General features: G+C 33.9%; 1 pseudogene; it reads left to right on the plus strand.

Moving 5' to 3' along the window:
• The first annotated feature begins 14,698 nt into the window (after positions 1 to 14,698).
• On the plus strand, positions 14,699 to 15,223 carry LOC140502603 (B-cell CLL/lymphoma 7 protein family member A pseudogene; annotated as a pseudogene).
• The last annotated feature ends 648 nt before the right edge of the window (positions 15,224 to 15,871 follow it).

The following is a 15,871-nucleotide window of genomic DNA, read 5'->3' on the forward strand; positions in this document are numbered from 1 at the left end:
AATGTCTAAGACAGAATTTTGTTTCTGCTACTTAGTGTTAGGAGACTTGAGAACATTACCAAACTTCTTGTACTTAGGTTTTCTTTTCTTTGTCTATAAAATTACTTCATTAAATTCTATGACCTTTGGAATTTCTTCCATTTCTAAAGACTGTAATCCTTTGATCCTAGGAATCTCTCTCTCTTCTATTCAAGAATTTATGTGATTTCCTACTTCTTTCCCTAGTAAACTTAAATCTTATGTCTGTGTTCTGAGCTTTCCCTAACCTGAATTGACTCTATCATATCTTATTTTTCTGCTGATTTCCGATACATACCAAGTAATCTAGGAATTCTGCTGACTCTTTCTATGAGCACTACACACATTTTACTTTTGCTGACATTGAGGTCTGCTTTTCATTCCCCTAGTATTTATTCTTCATTTACCATTCTAATAAATTTCACAATCTAGTTGATGTTCTTTTTCCTTCATAAGATACATCATGGCACTGTGGGAAAAGTACTGGACCTCAAGTCACAAGAAATCTCAATTCAAACTGTACTTCCAACACTAGCTGTGTGACCATGGGCAACTGACTTTAAGGGCTCTTTGACTTAGATCTGGAAGGCACTTTTAAAGGCCATGTAATCTAATCCTCTGTAATAGTAATTTAAAAATGGAAAGATCTTTCTCATTAATTAATAGGCCCATATGATCTCCTCGAATTGCCTGGAATCCTGGGTCACATGTAGCAGGAGGAGCTTGCTGAAGAGGTGAAACAGGAAGGGTAGAATGGAACTGGCAGGAAATGAGTGAGTGGGGTCAAGTCAGAGGGGCAATAATGCAGGCCAACTGACACATTGTGACAGTTGATAGTGAGAAGGCCCTGGCTGGGGAAGCGGAGGTTTGAGAATGGATTTTCCCTCTGCTGTGATCATGTTTATTACTTCTTGGTCACCATGAAGGATTTTGCTTTCTGCTTCTGGAATTTGGCTTTCTGGTGCTTAAATAAATGTTTTCCTTCTGCCTTCTATGTCAAGAGTCTTTTATATTTTGTGATTGAGAACTATGCTGGCATATTCATGGTCACCAACAGTGTTGTGAATATTACCTGGGCAACACAGCCTCTCATCTTACTGATGAAGAGCTTAATGTATCTGAGCCTCAGACAACTCTCAATGAAGTAAATATATTAATTGATGCAGGTATAACCTTAACTAGGTATTCAGTCAATACTATCTATGATATGCAAAAGATGAATATATAGAATTGTAGAAGGCGTCCAACATTAACATTTTAATTTATTCCTTATCATTTCTGGTGATGAATATAAATGGGAATGATATTATTATTGAATTTTTTAAAGCATAAAAGTATCTCAGGAATAGGATGCTCTGACAACTTACCTTTTACATTATGAAAAATTTATATGAGATTAATGGTACTTAGACAGTTTTGATAGCATACCATACTCATTATCTACAATGAAGTAGATGCTTAGACCCTAAAGCTTTAGATATATATGAATCATTTATTACAATATTTTAGTGAGTTACTAAAATAGTTACATGAATAGCTTGAAAGAATGGAAAGGTACACTTTGTGATAGCTGAAGGAAACAGATGATAACTAAGAAGAGGCTTATGTTCTCCCAACAAAATATGCTAATCATTATTTCAAACTGTGTAATCATACCACAAATTCTAACATTACAAGTATTTTTCAGTAAATTCCATTCTTTAAATTAACAGTTTGTTATTTCTCCTTTTAAGTATATAGTTCTAGCAAAAGTTTGGAAGAAGTAATGGTAATTTGTGAACACTCACATTAACTGGACCATACTTGGACTGAAAGAAAATACAAAGTACAATATTTTGCTACATAACATATAGTTTAGGGCATAAAATACTGTCCAAAGCCAAATCTATTCTAACTGTACAGGTTTCATTCTATTTACCTTGCATTATAGAGTTCTTACCCGAATCAATCAAAAGAAAACCTTAGGAAGAAGTATATAATCTATGTACTTCTTATTAATTCTCCAAAATAACTTTGAAATATACTTTCATGTAAACAGATTGTGTTCTACTTCAATACTTTAATACAGAAGCATTTTACATATTTTATATATGTTGTACAATTCACCAAATATTAGTATTGATTCTTAGGCAGAATAAATGTCTTTTTTGTATCCCCAGTGTTTAGCACAGGGCCTGGCACACAACAAAAAAAGCTTATTGACTGATTAATAAACGTTACCAAATTTAGCTATGAAATCTCATTCTATATGAACTATAGGTTAATTCACTTACATTATAAAAATGAAAGTATGCCTACAGAATAATGCAAGTTAGTTATCAGTCATCTCATTCATCCCCTACATTCTATATGGGAAAAGGCTCATGTTGGCATAGATTTTGACATATTACCCACAGATATGTATGATTCTACTACTTAGAAACTACACCACTCATTTCAATGACTTCATGATTTCCTTGAGTCAAGTACTATCTTTCTGTCAGTCTATCTGTCTAGAATTTATTCTCTATGACTATATATATATATATATATATATATATATATATATATGTGTGTGTGTGTGTGTGTGTGTGTGTGTGTGTGTGTGTGTACACACACATATACGTGTACCCACAAAAACAGATATATGTATGAATATATATATACATATGTATATATGTGTGTGATTTCATAGTCACACACACTATCTATATACATATACACATATATATATATGTAGTCATAAAGGAGATTGTGTGTACATATTAAAACTTATAAAATTTCTTTGAAGTACTTAAATATGAATTTACCCACTATTCTTCCCTGCTTCAACTAATAAATACTATTGCATCTTTCTCTTTATAGATTTACAGACACATAAATGCTTAACAGTGATAATAAACAGATACCTTGTCTACATAGTATGTAGCAATTTTTGTTGAATTTGTTCAGTTTATATTTTATTTGATCATGTTATGGAAGATTTTTTTCCTTTTTTACTTCTAAGGAAGTTAGTTTAAAGAAGAAGTAATTAATGCATTAAAATTACTTTAGTTTCAAGTAAGAAGGTTTCTGTCCTATGCACTCATAATTATGCAGTGAATGTCTGCTAAACTGTCTTCTAAATTGAAGAGATTTAAATATTTGAATATAAATTAAATGCATTTTTTTAGTTATAGGAGATATGTCAATCTTTTAATCAAAATAAAGATCAGTTATTTCTTAATGTTTATTTATTTTATCTCCACCATTGCTTATGCTTACTTTTGTGTGCTTATTTTTTCTAGTATTATCCATTTCATTCTGTATAGAGAAAGTATTTATGTTTTTTCTCTGATTATGCAGTTTTTATCTACTGTATTGTATTTAATTTCTTTATGTTTCTGTATGGTTGAAATAGTTTTATTAATCTTTATTCTTGGTCTTTTGTCTGCTTTAGTGTGACCTTTCTTCTGAGAAAAAAAAAAACAAACAACAAAACATAACATTTTGCCTGTCTAATAAATTGTACTTTTGTGTGTTTGCTTCTTCTTTTTCATTAGTTTGGTTTATAAGGTTCAAATATGTATCAAGTCTGCAGTTTCTAGACAGCACATGAATATTAAATTTAAGGTAACATGACCTTGATGTAGCAATATGAGTACAGTTTCACAGAAGCTTCATTTAATGTGTGTCACACTGAGCTCCTGCTAGAGTTCACGGAGGGAAACAAATTCTCACCTCACTGAATCTACATCTTAGAATGAACTGAAACTTGGAGTCCTACTGATTTTCCTCAAAGCATGTGTCTTACCTTTTTTAATCATATTTGGAATAGGCTCCTTCAAGGTTTAGCTTCTGTTGGTTAGATTCGCCTGAGGTCAACGTTTTGAGGAAGAAGCATTTGAAGGGAGGAACACAAGTGCCTTTCTCAGAACACTCGTCAGCTTACTACTGTCCTCCTCGAACACTATGATGAAGCAGATTATTAGAGATATGAAGGGAGGCAAAGCCAAAATGCTGGATTAAAGGCAGGGAGTCATCTGAGCTCTCCCCCAATCTCATCCAAATACTTTAAAACAATGATTCTCAGCAAGTGTCAGAACTCACAAAAGACTGAGTGAATAAATTTTCCAGCCCAAGACAATGTAGAAGGTCAGTAGGAAAGGTATGTTGCACCAGAGTGAGAGAAAAGTACAGTCTACCATAGGTTACACCAATGTAGACTTGGCCCCAGCAAACCAGGACTGGGCCTCTAGGTGATTGAATTAGTGGCAGTAGTGATGGATTTGAGACTTCTTAGCCCATGGATGGTAAAGTAATCAGATAAGAGTTCAGAAGGAGATTGACAGTGCACCCTTTGCGTCAAGGGCAGTACCCTCTTGCATTGCCTGTACAAGGATCTGGGTTGTAGTTCTGGGGTATAATTTCAGTATGAGGAGAAGCACTAGTACAGCAGAGTTTTGCATCAGTAAACACCCCAACATATACAGGGGTGCTGCTTTCACAGATTCTTAGATGCGCATTCATAAAAAGAAAGGCAACTTTTGGGAGTTAACAATCACTTTAATCAAGCGCATGTATCAATCCTTTAGCCAAGCACATATGTCATTCACCTATTTCAGGGGACTCAGCAGCCCTAGCTTCAAAGAAAATACAGATAAGTTAAAGATCAACAGACATGGCTTCCTCTGCCTGAATTCAACCAATAGTTGCACCCCAACTATCTGACCACTGTTACCAGAGAGTGAAGCATGACATCTGGTTTCTCAAAGCTATGGGGGCTCATTTTCAGCTTCCCAAAGTCCTCATCTGGCCAAACACTCTTACAAAAACTGAGCCCCCTCAAAAAAACCTTATCCTCAGAGCCTTTATACACTTTTTGGAGTCTGATGGCATCACATCCCTTGAGAACCAGTGCCTCATTAATAAAAGGCATGAACTTTAGTACAGATCTTCCTAAGCCCTGAAAAGATCCTCCTCAGTCACATTCAAATAGAGACATTATACTTCTTGATTATACTAAAACAAAAACAGCAAACGTTCCTATTTTACTTGCCATTACAAGCTTGTGGCTACAGGGGAGGAGGAACCCTGGATTCCTGGGTTTCAGGGTTGAAGCAAGTGCTTGTGGTTGCTCACAAACCAGTGCACAAAATATGAGAGTAGTAAACACACCTCTCCCTAGATCATACCACCCTGGAAGAGCCAAATATTTACAGGTAGGTCCCCAGAATTTCATCTGGACATAACTGCACACACACACAAAACTAAAGCTGGATAAAGGGCTCCCTGCACTTGGGAAGCAGAACCCCACCTTAGGATATAGTTAACAGTAAATAAATAGTCAATAAAATGAGAAAACAATAGAAAAAATGACCATAAAAGTTAGTGTGATGGCAAGGAAGTTCAAAACATACATTTGGAATAACACAAAAAAGTCAAAAGGCCTGTATTTAATGCTTCAGATAAAAATATGAATTGGTTTCAGGACATGGAAAAGATCAAAAAGCCTTTTAAATATCAAGAGAGATAGAGGAAAAATTGGGAAGAGAAATGGGAATGATTAAAGAAAATTATGAGAGAAAAAACAGAGAGTCAATAGTCTGATAGAGGAAACACAAAAAATACTGCAGAAAATAACACCTTGAGAATTAATGAGAAGAAATGCAAATGAAAGTGACCAAGCTCTACAAGATTTAAAACTGTATTGTAAAGCAGCAATCATCAAAATGATTTGGTACTTCTTAAGAAATAGAATGATGGATTAGTGGAATGCATTAGGTACATAGGATCCCTAGTCAATGACTACAGTAAACTACTATTTGATAGAGCCAAAGATTCCAGCTTCTGGGATAAGAATATTTGACAAAACTGCTGGGGAAACTGGAAAATGATATGGCATAAAATAAATATAGATCAATATCTAACAACATATGCTAAGAAAGATCAAAATGGGTAAATGATTTAGATATAAACAGTGATACCACAAGCAAATTAGAAGAGCATGGAATAGGTTATCTGTCAGATCTATGGAGAAGAGAACACTTACAAAAACAGAAAACATCATGAAATGTAAAATGGATCATTTTATTATATTAAACTGAAAAGCATTTTTTTCACAAAGTCAATGCAACCAATATTAGAAAAGCAAAAAGCTGAGAAACACTTTTTATAGCCAATATCTGTACTAAATGCCTCATTTCTAAAACACATAGAGAACTGCATCAAATTTATAAGAAGTCATTCACACTTGACAAATGGTAAATGGATATTAATGGAGAGTTTTCAAATGAACTTAAAGCCATTTGTAATCTTCTGAAAAATTCTCTAAAATCACTATTTATTAGAGAAATGCACATTAAAATAACTCTGAGGTACCCCCTAACACTTAGCTGATTGACTATAATGACGAAAAAAAGGAAAAAGTTAAATGTTAGAGAAGATGTAGGGAAATTGGACCACAAATGCATTCATTTGGAGTTGTCAATTGATCCAGCTATTATGGAGAACAATTAGGAACTATGCTCAAAGGGCTATAAAATTGTGTATACCTTTTGATCCAGTAATATCACTACTAGGTCAATATCCCAAAGAGAACATAAAAAAGAGAAAGTGACCGACATATACAAAAATATTTACAGCAACTCCTTTTATGGTGGCAAATAATTTGAAATTGAAGGGATGTCCATCAACTAAGAAATGCCTGAACAAATTGTGGTACATGAATGTAACAGAATACTATTTTGCTATAAGAAATGATGAGCAGGTAGATTTCAGAAAAATCTGGAAATATTTACCTGAACTGATGCTAAAAGAAATGGGCAGAATCAGGGGACTATTGTAGACAGTAACAGAAACTTTGTGCAATGATGGATTTTGTTATATTTAGCTACTCTCCGCCATGATCAAAGACAATTCCAAAAGATTCATAATGGAAAATGGAATCCACATCCAGAGGGGGAGAGATAAACAACTAACGAGTTTGAATGCAAATTGAAGTGTACTATTTTTTCTCTCTCTCTTTTTTATTTCTTCTTTCTTATGGTTTTTCCCCTTTTGTTCCGATTCTCCTTTCACAAGATGACTAATGTGTAAATATAGTTGATAGCTCACTCATAGCCTATATAAGATTGCTTGTCATCTTGGAAGGGGGAAAAGAGAGAAGAGAGAAAAAACAATTATAAAAGTGAATATTAAAAACTATCTTTACATGTAATTGTAAAAAGAAATACTAGTAAGTGGGCTGGGAGAGAAATAACACCTACAAAAACAGAATAGACCAAGTGGTAGAAGAAGCAGTAAAATCCAAGAAAGAGAAGAATGCTTTAAAAAACAGAATGAACCAAATGGAAAAAGAGCCACAAAAATTCATTAAAAAGAAGAAATTCTTAAAAAGTAAAATTGGCCAAATGGAAAAGGAAGAAAAAAAGCTAACTCAAGAAAATAATTCCTTAACAATTAGAATTGAGCCAGTGAAACTGATGACTTGATGAGATTTCAAGGCATAATCAAACAAAACCCAAAGGATTAAAAAATAGAAGAAAATATGAAATAATTCATAGGAAAAAAATCCAGCTGGAAAATAGATCCAGGAGAGAAAATGTCTCTATCTTATCTTTCAAAAAATTATCAAGTAAAACTGCCTTCATATTCTAGAACCAGAAGAGAAAATACAATTTGAAAGAAGTGACTAAACAGCTCCTGAAACAGATATCAAAATGAAAACTCCCAATAATATTATAGCATACTTTCAGACCTCCCAGATCAAGGAGAAAATACTACAAGGAACCAAAAATGAACAATTCAAAAATTATAGAAACATGATAGCATAGTCAGGATAACACATGATGTAGTAGCTTCAACATTAAAGATTCAGAGGGCATAAAATATTATATTCTTTAGGGGAAAAGAGCTAGAATTGCAGCCAAGAATCACCTACCCTGCAAAACTGAATATAGTCCTGCAGGGGGAAAATGGACATTCAATGAAATAGAGAATTTTCAAGCATTCCTAATTTAAAAAAACAAAACCAGATCTGAATAGAAAATTAGACTTTCAAATATAGGATACAAAAGAATCATGAAAAGGTAAACAGGAAAGACAGATCATAAGGGATCTGAGAAGGTGAAATTGTTTATATTTCTGCATGAGAAAATGATATTTATAACTTTTTACAACCTTTCTTATTACTAGGGCATTTAGAAGGAGTAAAAATAGGCAACATAGGTGTAGATGGAATGTGATGGAATGATTATCTAAAACTAATAAATTGAGGAATGAGAAAGAGGAATGCTCTGGGAGAAGGGGAAAAGGAGAGGTTTATTAGATAAATTATATGACATAAAAGAATCCTGAAAGAAATTTTACAGTGGAGGGGGAAATAGAGAAAGTGGGGTGTAGTGACAAAATGATATTCATAGCACCTATGGTGGTTATGAATATGCTGTTGCAATTATGAGTCATGAGATACAACAGACTCTCCACATGGAAGACAGAACCAAAACATTTTTTCAAACACCAGAAAGCACAGTCCATCATAGTAACAAAGAAATCTATACACAGTAACAATGCAGAGGGCAATACCATCTCCAAGCCTCCTTCTCTTAGGCTTCCCACAAACTATCTCCCTTAAGCAAAATCATAAACTAGCTATCCCACTCACACTAGCCAGCCAGCTGGCTTTCTCTCTCCCTCAGTTCTGACTGTTCTCTGACCAAATTTCTCTCTGTTCTGCTGTATCTCAGACTCTTCCTGCCCCACCTTTTCTGCTCCATCCCTTTCTGTTCCATGTGACTTGACTCATAAGACTCAGGCTTCCATGTAAACTAGGCAGGTCACATGGGCCTATTAATGAACGGGAAAGATCTTCCCATTTAAATTACCATTACATGGGGAGGAGAGCACATGAAACTTAGTCTCATTGGAATTGGTTCAAAGAGGCAATAATATAAACACCCAGGTAGGTGTAGAAATTTCTTTTACCATATAGAAAAGTAGGAAGGGAAAGGGATAGGTGAAGGTGAGGGGGGAGCTGATAGAAGGGAGGGAAGTCTGGGGGAGGTAAACATCAGAAGTAAAACACTTGAGAATGGACAATGTAAAAGAGTGAGAGTAGGATAAATGGGAAAAATAAGATGAAGGGAAATACATACTTAATAATCATTACTGTGAAAAAAATTGTAGCGATTTTCTCTAATCAAGGCATCATTTCTCAAACATAGAAAATGGAGTCAAATTTATGGAAATAAGAACCATTACTGAACTGGTAAATGGGCAGAGTATGAACAGGAACTTTTATGATATAGCAATGAAAGGTATCTATAGCAATATTTAAAAAAAAAATTCTTTGAATCACTGTTGCTGAGAGAAATGCAAATTAAAACAGCTCTGACTTACTACCTTACACCTGTCCAATTGACTGATGTGATACAAAATGAAAGTGACAAATGTTGAAGGGGATGTGAGAAAATTAAAACACTAATGTACTATTGGTGTAGTTGAATACTGATTCACTCATTCTGGAGACCAATTTGGAACTATATGCAAAGGGCTATAAAACTGTGCATGTCCTTTGTCCAAGCAATACCACTCTTAGATTTGTATCCCAAAGTATACAAAAGAAAAAGGAAAAAGACCCATCTGTTCAAAAATATTTATAGCATATATTTAAATAGTGGTAAAGGATTAGAAATCAAGGGGATGCCCATCAATTGAGGGATGACTTAATAACTGTGTGTTATTTTATTGGAATACTGACATGCTTTAATTAATTCTGAGAAAGGTGTTCATAGAGAAACCTAGAAAGACTTACATCAACTGATGCAAAGTGAAATGAGTAGAGCTAGGAAAACACGGTATACAGTAACAAGACTATCGGATAATGATCTACTATGAATAACGTAGCTCTTCTCAGCAATACAATGATCCAAGACAGTTCTCTAGAGCTTATGATGAAAGGTTCTGTCTATCTCTCAAGAAACAACTGGTAGAGCCTGAATGCAGAGCAAAGATTTTTTTCTTTACTTTATTTTTCTTGAGTGTTTTTTGTCTGTGTTTTCTTTCACAGCCTAACTTACATGGAAATGTATTTTCCATGACTGCTCACATATAACCTATGCCAAATTGCTTGCTTTCTCAGTGATGGGGGAGGGAATGAAGATGGGGAATTTGAAACTCAAAATTTGAAAAAAAAAAAGTCATGTTAAAATTATTTTTGCATGTAATTGGGAAGAATGAAATATCATTCAAAAAAGTGATGTAAAAGATGAAGAACACTGCTTCCTTATGATCTGCCTTGAAAGGGAAAACAGGATAACAAGAAGACGGTAATACTGATGCCTGACACTGCTAAAGATACATCAGAGGAATATGAATGTAATTAATTCATCTTTATTTATAGTCAGTCAAGAGTCTGATACTTAATGTCCTCTGAAACATGGAAGAAAAACAATCTCTTACATTTCAAGTTGTACAACATACCTTAAGGCAACTAGGGCTACTCTTCTTTTCAAGGAGCAATTACATTTTAAATGAATATTTTATCCTTTTAAAGTGAAAGCCACTTCTTCATTACAGTCACATGACCTTTTCTACTCCATTTTCTGAGAAATGTTTCTCTGCCTTGTGTAGAATAGTAGAATGTTGAGTTACTATGGCCTACCAATGCTATATTTTGTTTATACCAACTTACCTTTAGTCATCAAAATCATAACTGCAATTGAATTTTGAGCACATTTTCCTCTAGAAGTAGCAGTGTAAACACAAAAATTTTCATGACATCAATTAACTCTCTTTCACTTCTCATACTCCCTAATCTTGGTTCTTAAGTCAGTTGGTAGAAATACATCTATTAAGTGCCTACTATATGCCAGGCACGTTGCTAAGCACTGGGTGCACACACACACACACACACACACACACACACACACACACACTACATGGGGTAACAGGAATAGTTGATGATATAATGAAAGAATACATATTTAGACCTGAAATGGACCTTGGAGGATTCTTAGTCCCATATCCTTATCTTAAATATGAGGAACTGGAATCCAGGGAGGTTAATAGACTGTCCAAAGTCATGCAAATAATAAATTCCCGAGGTCATATATTAATCTAACACTTCTAAAATAAAAGCTGATATTATTTCTTCTCTCATTTCATTTTTTTTCTACTGACTTACTGTCCTTTTTGCTTCTACTAAATATCCCACTCAAATACCTCAATTCAACAAATTTTAAGTGTTAACTATGTGTAAGAAACTGCTGGAGACTGGAAAATACAAAGTCAAAAAACCTATAGTCCCTCTTACCTAAGGGTGTACATTCTTTTAGAATAAACAAAAGACTATATCTCCATCTTTCTTTGAGTAAGACACCAAAAAACTCATCTAAATTATGAGCACTTTGTCATTATTATTTCTGGTTTAATTATTCTCTATTAGAGCTAAGGCAACAGATGCAGCTCTCAACTAGGCAAACAAAATTTCACTTTATTCATGTTTTTAACCAGATAAAGTAATGGTAGCATTGATTCAGACCTTTGTCATTTTCCCTATCTCTGTAGTAAAATATGCCTAATGTCTTCCTTATGGACAATTTGGTTCTCTCTTCTTGATCATTGAGTTGGGAGAACTTGTGTATAATATACCCATTTTTTTCTTACATGAACATAAGAAAGGATTTGAGCTTGACTTGACTAGTTTAATGTTCAAACTTCTGCATATTATTACTCAAAGGGACTTTGTCACAATGATTCTTTGCATTATTTACTTGAGATATTATTGTCAGGATAAATTTCAACAGTTTTTTCCTGGATAATCAGGGAACCAGGTTAATTTGATTTTACTCTAAATGAATGTTTTAGGTATATGCAATGTATGGTGATACCGCAAATCTCTGGCAAATAAGAGGAAGCAAAATCAATTTTTTTCTTTTAGTTTGGCCTTAGGTATTTAAACATTATTGAGTTTTTGAACAGGTAAAAATTATTAATTCTAAAAACTCTATTTTTGTAGATAGAATATACAGAAAGCTTGGATTATACAACCAATATTATTTAATGATGGCCTCAGTATTTGACATGAAAACATCAGGAAGAATTTCTTTTGTAAATAAACAAGCAAACCAGTGAAGGAACAAATGAATGAATGAATGAATGAATAAATGTGTGTATACATACCTATACATACATACATACATACTTATATAGTTTTATCCTAGAAAATCTGTAAAATAAGTCCATTGGATGCACTGGTTGTCTGCTACTTGTGGTCAAATCTGCCAGGTATCTGTGGTAATAACTACATTCAAAGGGACCCACTCAAGTTAAATCAATTTTCTAATCTGAAAGTATAAACTGCTGTAACACTGAAAGATGTTATCAAAAAGATTTAGAACCCAAATTCCATTGTCTCTCATTTTCAGGATTTTGAAGTTTTGAATGTTTTCAGGATTAAGATCCACATGTGACTTTCTGTATTTTGTTTCCAGAAGTAGTCAGAGGCAGTTTTCACATGAAGAAATTTAATCTATAGTCATATGAAGAAATTATCTAAATCACTAGTAATTAGAGAAATGAAAATTGAAACAACTCAGTCTCTTTCTGACCATATTTCTTCAGAACTCTATGAATGTACTTTTTTTTAATCTCTGCTTGATTATCTGTGTCACGGACACAAGTACACATGCATAAACAAAGAAAGAACTAAGAAAAAGAGGGGTGGATATGGCACAGGAAATCTGAACAAGACAGCGGGTGATGGTAAGATGCTGTGCAGCAATTCAGTAAGCTTGATATGAAGAACATGGAATTTTAATTGGGTGAAAAACCTAGGCTGATGAACCATAAATTGCCTAGCATGGGGTTGTAATGCTTTGAAATCCAGCACCCAAAGAAATTATAGAGAGGAAGGAGACAAAAAGTCAGTGATAGGGGAAAAAAGAAAAGATAAATTATCAAAGATTTTAAGAAGAAGAAAAGCTGTAAGTTCCATAACATAAACCTGTAAACTAACAGGAAAAAAAACAAAAAACAAAAAACAAAAACATTAACTGCTGGATAAATAAGTATGGTCTCCTGATGAAGTAAAGAAGTTCAGGTATCTATGGATAAATACTGCACAGCAAAGAAAATGACCCAACATTTGATGAGATAAAACACTGAAATTTAAAGAGAATGCAGAAATATAAGACTTCTTTTCTTTCCTTCTCAAAGAGAGAAGTAACAATAATAAGAATAGACTTCGTGGCTAGTGCAGGCAAACCAATAGGCAGAATACAAAACAACAACGATAACTGGAATTTACAATGGCCAAAGAAATGAAAAAGGGAACAATACATTTGAAATGCAAATATAGCGAAATAAAAGATAATTTACAATGAGGGAATCCAAAAACCAATCCATTAGAAGAAATTTTGCTCATTTATAAAAGTAGAATATACTAATCTTGAAGTCTTGTTGCCTAAAGACAGCTCTCCCAGAAGGTTATGACAAGACAAAAAGCATTTTTATACCACGATGAAGAGAGATTAATGGGATGGAATAATAGAAGAGAACTGCCCAAAACTTCTGAACATAGGAAATGAAATTCCAATGAAAGAATTCACAGATTGCTTTCAAGACTGCAAACTCCAAGACGCATAATAGTTAAATTCAACAATTCAGTTCAGAAAAAGTTCTGCAAGTGATTAGGAGAAAGACTTAAATACAAAAGGAAGGACATTGGTTCTGCACTCACTAGAAAACACGGAAAGAAATTGAATGATGTGTGCTGAAGAGTAATATAGTTCAGGATGCAGGCCAGGGTGACCTACCCTGAAAAAAAATGAGCTTGCCTATATGTGAAAAAGAATTTACCTTTGTGTCTTTGTGTACATTTAGAAGGAAGTTTGTTTGTTTGTTTTTTACTGTTATCTGCGTTGTCTCTGTTGCTTTTGCTGTCCCTGCCTACTGAATTTATTGATTCCTCCTACATTTCTTTTGTTTCTGGTATTCAAGAAGCAAATAAATTCTTTGTTTTCAGCTTTCTTTTAAAAATATTTCAGATTCCTCTTTATTATTATCTATCTTTTAGAAAAATAAACAATAATAATTAGTCACATTAAAACTAAAACATTTAAAAATATAATCATCTCAATAAATTAAGGAAAGCACTTGAAAAATTATGACATGGTTTTATGTTAAAAACTCTGCATAGTATAGGTGTAAAGGAATTTTGTTAATATAATGAAAAGTATCTATCTAAAAGCCACAACAAGCATCATATGCAATGCGGATAACACTAAAATCCGTTCTAATAAATAGAGTGATGCAAATATGTCCACTCTCTCCATTATGATTTGATAAAGTTCTGGAAATGCTAGCAACAACAAGAAGTTAGGAGGAAAAAAGTTAAAGGAATAAAAATAGATAAAAATGAAATAAAAATTTAACTTGTTTACTGATATGATGATTTATTTGGAAAATTCTAAGGAATAAACAAAGCTACTAATTGAGACAATAGTTTCAGAAAATTTTCACTTCATGAAATAAATCCTCAAAAATAAAGAATATTGAGCAATGGCAGCAGGCTGTGCGTGTTTGTGTGTGTGTGTGTGTGTGTGTGTGTGTGTGTGTGTGTGTGTGTGAGTGCATGCATACAAGTCATTGCCAGACTGAGGGGGGAAAAGTGAAAAGGGACAGGTTGCACTCCACCAGTCTAACTCACCTAGCTAGCACCATGTCAGGCAGGTGGATTCAAGCCAAGACCAGAAGCAAGGCCAAAGATGATATCAAGAGGGTCATGGAGACCACTGAGAAAGTGCAGAAATGGTATAAGAAATAGGTGACTGTAGGCAACATGTCCCTGTAGATCTCTAAGTGGGTCCCCATTACAGAGCCTAAGGAAAAAAAAAAAAGTAAGAAGAAGGGTAAAGATGAGATGGTGACCAAACCAGATAACAGTTCACCCCCAGGGATTATGGACATGCAGGGTGACAACAGCAGCTAGAGCTCCATAGCCAATGCGTTACCAGTTATGCAGACTAGTAACAATTCTAGGCCGGTATCAGAATGGAATTTCACGGTACAAAGGGATGGCCCTCTAGTGAAGTCTGATAGGGTCCATGTAGAGCCTCAGCAATAAGCTGAATCAGAGTATGCTTCTGATGAACAGAATTCACAATCCTTGATGGAAAATTCAATGAATAGTTCAGAGAAAGTCTAAATGCAACCTTCTAGGGAGAACGATATAACCACCAAATAATCAAATAACTCTCAGAACTCTCAATACTCTGAGAAGATTTAGAGGCAGAAATAGATTTTTCCCATCCAGTTTTTACCAGAAGGTACACTAGTGGAAATGTCATCCCAGTCACACCTTGATGCACTCATCTCATGGATGAAAAAAGAACTACTAACTTTTTAAAGTTTACTGAGCAAAAACAAAATTCCAAGGAGACTTAGAAAGGTGTGCCTTCTCTTAGACACTGAAAAAATACAAAATGAAACACTGTTTTCTTTTTTTCTTATGAAAGCAATCATTCAGAAGTTTAAGTTACTTTGTCAAGGGTGGAGTCAACTACTCAGGAGGATCTAATGCACTGTTTCTTTAAAAAAATTCCTGGTTAAAAAAATAAACAGCATTTTTGTATAATAATAGCATAAATCATGAAAGTGTTAATAGAAAGGAAAATCCCAATCCAAATAATTACAAAATTCAATGTATCTATATATCTATATATCTCTCTCTCTATTTATATACACTTACATACATATATACGTATATACATACATATATATATACATATATATATATATATACATATATATATATATCTGGGGATCAGTGCAAAGATGCAAACACAACACACAAAACAAAACAAAAAATCTTGTGTAGATTAAATTGCAAGGA

The sequence above is a fragment of the Notamacropus eugenii genome, chromosome 4 (assembly GCF_028372415.1).
Source record: "Notamacropus eugenii isolate mMacEug1 chromosome 4, mMacEug1.pri_v2, whole genome shotgun sequence".
In the NCBI taxonomy this organism is placed as follows: Eukaryota; Metazoa; Chordata; class Mammalia; order Diprotodontia; family Macropodidae; genus Notamacropus; species Notamacropus eugenii.